Genomic DNA, 4587 nt, shown 5'->3' with positions numbered 1-4587 from the left:
TTTTTTGTCTTTTTCAGGCACTACTTGATGAAGAAACTCCTTAGATCAAGTGATTTATAGAACTATTTTTAAAAATGATGGTGTATTTATTTTCCCAAGCAAAGATAATCAGTTTTTTGTGCTTTCAATATCATCTTTCTAGTTCTGTGAAGGCAGCCAAGGCGGTCCAAACTCTCAGCTAGAAAATCTGTTTGCTGAAACCTGCAACAGCCGATAATGCTCATAAGAGCGAGCTCCAGGTCCACCAACCAAAGAAATGATTTTAACAAACACACTTTTTTTTTCACAATCAGCCCTTCTGAACTTCAGGGTTCTGCCCTCTTTTTGAATGTCCTCTACAACCAGCTCCGACCACGTCAAGATGTCCACTCATCGGTGTGGTTCTGTTAAATCCTCAGGTGGAGATTAGTTGCCTCGTTGCCATTGGGATTAAATACCATGACTGAGCACCACGCGGAGCCTGTACAGCTTCGAGAGAGCGAACGTGTGAATTAGCAACACAAAAATGTAATCTGAAGATAACTGTTGTAGCCGACGGGCATCACTATACATCCAAACTTTGTTACCTGTTTTTATGCAACTGTTACATGACTACTTTTTTTTTTGTTGCAAAAACACTCTTGGTCCCTTTTGTCTTTAAACAAAACTTTTGTGCGTTAGATGTACATTTGCTTTAGTGTTTATTCTGTTATTTCACGACGGTACCTCAGGAGTTCTTTCCTCTCAGTTCTTAAACAACCTTTTGGTGAAGCAATTTTTTCCTGCAATGCACTAGATTCTCACACTAATGGGCTCCACATGTTCTCTAGATCAGAGCACCAAAACCAGAGTTCTTCATGCTATATTTAATTTGCCTTACTTTAGTGATGCTTTATAATGTACATATTGTAAGAAACATGTTCTGATGACATAGAAAACTATGCAAATCAAGGATATTTTGGGTGTAATTAAGTTTTGGATACTTCCAGAATGGGAAGGGGTATTTAAGCTTTTATGAGAGTTTCTATTGCCATTTTTTTTTTTTTTTTTTCAAGGTTCTACTCGGCTAGTTGTTACGATTTGTCACCTTCTTCGATTTAGGGATTGTGTAGGGTGTTGTTTTAGTTGTGATAAGTCTGAAATATCACTGTTGGGAGAGCCGTAGTTTTGCATCTATTGAAAACCATCTCAGATTTAATGTTTAGTGAGAGCAAACTGTTGTAAGTCACCTTTACTTTAGTCCACGTGTTGCACATGGTTATTAGTATGTTTGTCAAAATGAGATGATACAAGAGAAATATTTTGTTACAAAGCATGCCTCTACTGTCGAAACGAATTTTCCAAGACAGAAATACTATTGGTGCCTAAATTATGATTTTAGTTCACATTATTGCCTGATTTTTGAATGGATTTACACAGGAGCAATACAGCATTTTACAGCTTAAGCTTAAAATGTATTATGATATATATACTTTCTTTTTCTTAGAAAAAAATCTTTTTAGTTGAAGCCGTCCATTGTCAGAGAGTAAAGGAAATCAAAGATGTGCAAAACACATTATTACTGATGCATTCTGTTACATATGAATTAAACTCTATAGAAGACACCAACACTGCTTTCAAAAATAATGTAATTGTTTCTCAATGAAACTGGAAGTAAAAATATGGAATAATTTGGAAGTTCGGCCAGAAAAAAGAACCTCTTTGAAGCATTCTGCTGTAAAAGTTTGATTATATCTTGAATTGTTATTTCAGAACAGATTTTTCTCCAGTTATGAAAAGATTCAGACTCTGACATAATGGACTACTTCGACTAGAAAAAGTACACAAAATGAAAGACAATGAGGGAAGAAAAAGGGGGATGAAAAGGCAACTGTTGTCTGTTGAAACTACACGAGCTTGATCAAGGGCGTCATCTCATAAGTGCAGCTAATAAGGCAAAGAATTGTGTTCAGTAATTAGTTTGAAATCTGAACTGTGTATCTTTGGTCCTATTTAAATCCATTCAGTTTCTACTTGATGCTATGCAGGCAATAAATAATGCAGTGGAATCTTTGTGTACTTTTTACAAAAATGGCTTGGAAATGTATATTTGTATCAATCAAAGCCATCCTCAGTCTTTCTGTCTGGTAAAAGAATGTCGCAGAGCACTTTATCAGTCTTTTCATTACGTGGTGCCACTCTGCACTGCTAACAGACCCTCAACCAGCACGGATCTTGTCTGTGTAACATACCCAGCACAGTATAACAATCACTCTTTTAGCAGCATTGTGGCATGAAGACGGGTACTTTAACCAAGATTATAGACCAGTTTCTGTCTTTAGTAGATTCCTATTCCAAAGATTAATCCTCCTTGTTTCTATTTGGCCTCAGTTTTCTGTCCAAGGATGCGATCAGCTTGCTGTTTGTTGCTGATGTCTGAGACACGAAGGCATGCCTCTTTTAATAAAGACAACTTCTGGTAAATGACATTTGATGCACTTAATGTGTTGACTTGTTTTCAACCCCCACTCTAAACTAAACTGACAAAAAATTAAAGGTTTACGAATCAGAAACACGGGGCTTTACCTAACACGCCCTGTCAGTCAGTATATTCTCTGTGCTTTGCCAGAGGTGGTTTGTGGCTGTTTGTTCTGCAGACACTGACGTCCTCATTTAACACACATTTCCTTTCTGAACAGCCCTTCCCCTGGAGAGATTTTGTTCAAAACTAGGTCTCGTACTTGAGCAAACACATGAGCCTACGTTCTCCATTTACATGCAATGACTATGAAATGCTGCGGAGATGAAGTGGACTGTGTTGGAGGACCTTTCAACAGCTCATAAATATCCTGTTCATTGTTAGTACTTGAGTGCACAAGGGAGGCATCTTTTCTACTAAGTTAATTGCGCCATGTCATGCCTGAGCTGGCAAACATACAATTACACGGGTCAAAAAACGGCATGAAATTAATTCATTGCAGCATAAGCTGCAGAAAAAATATGAGACTCAGAACGACGAGTCACATTTAAATAATTGTAAAAAAGATATGAAAGCAAAAGTTTTATTAAGTCCAAATGGAATTAGGCTAAATAAAAACACAAATGACTGCATTTAACTAAACTGCAATGAATGTGCCAGCCATTAAGAGGTAAGAGGCAAATATTAGGCCATTATTGTGTCTTATAATGTCCTTTTCATAGATGTACAAAGAGGATGTGTAGAAAAGGAGAGGCAGACAAGTTTAAGGTCATTTGAGCTTTGAAACAAGTCAGATGGAAATCGTGCAGAAGGTCCTCAATATCAGAGAGAATCCACGTTTAATGCACCATAATATAGAAAGTGTTACAAGGAAAAATAACACAGTTAAACCACAAGAGGGAGCTCATTGATCGCTCTCCTGTCTGGATGTCTGTAGCCTTCAGAGAGCATCTATCACATCAGCAGTTTTATCTTCTGCCTGTGTGACTTTCAGGCCTCATAAATGAGCATAATAAGCAATACAGCATACATGAGGCAGAGATAGGTGAACTGAAAGAGTCATAGGAGCAGCTGCACACCCACTTCTGGATCAGACAACCAAGCTATTCTTAAACAATTGAGCTGATTCGGATCAAAATTAGTTCTAGGTGGCCACGTTATATGTAGTATGTGGATTCAAAATTACATTTCCCGTCGTCACTGAAGCTGTTTTCTCATATAAATTTAGAATGATTCCTGGAGAATCATGTCCGGACATCCGGAGTTGCCCTTTCACACATGTAGCACACAAACACAGAGTCAAAGCACACAACAGGAAACAGTCTGTGTCCGACATGTTACCAACCTACTGAAATACTCTGTGTGTTTAGCTGATGGCTGCAGGAGGCAGGACACAAAGCTGCAGTGTGCTGCGGTTGTAATTCAGCATTTTTAAGTGAAACGTCTTTTATTTTATGAGACACACAGGAAGTTTTCTTCTCCCATTAGTGCTGGCTTCACAACGATGCGTTCAGGAACAGTCTGAAATAACAGCTACACCACTGTGGTCAAAACAAAACTACATAAAGATACTATAACGAACTATGTTTCTGCACCCTGAATATCTGCGTGGTTGGTTTTCAATTACTGAGCATGAAGAAGTTTTCCTTCAGGGGTTTCTGCTGGAAAGATGGCAGGATTGGGACTTTGTGTATATAAGAGGTATATAAGAGGATCTGACCAGTATTCTTTAGGGTTTACTTTTTTTTTTTTTAAAGGTTTATGGTTACTTTTCAATTTTATTGTGGATTAGAAACTGTCACTAACCACGCACCCCCACTTTTAATTATAATAAGCGGCCATGGAAAGTTTAATATTGAATTATATGCTGGACCGTTTAGAGAAATCATCCTTATTTCCTAACAGGACGGTGTGACTTTATCTTAAACATTAGATTTTTTCCAATCACAAGATTTTGCTTTTTCCATGTTACGAAAAAGTTTCATCAAATCTTATCACCTGTTCAGAACATAAAGAATAACATTTACTGTATCTCAGAATTCACAAATAGGTTTTTTTCCCAGACTAAATAAAGTGAATAGTGGTACAACACTGTGACAGTTGGATAATTTGAGAAACTTTATTAATTTTTAAACATAAATACATTCATA

This window comes from Pempheris klunzingeri, chromosome 3 (genome assembly GCF_042242105.1).
Source record: "Pempheris klunzingeri isolate RE-2024b chromosome 3, fPemKlu1.hap1, whole genome shotgun sequence".
In the NCBI taxonomy this organism is placed as follows: domain Eukaryota; kingdom Metazoa; phylum Chordata; class Actinopteri; order Acropomatiformes; family Pempheridae; genus Pempheris; species Pempheris klunzingeri.
This window is presented reverse-complemented; position numbering follows the sequence as displayed.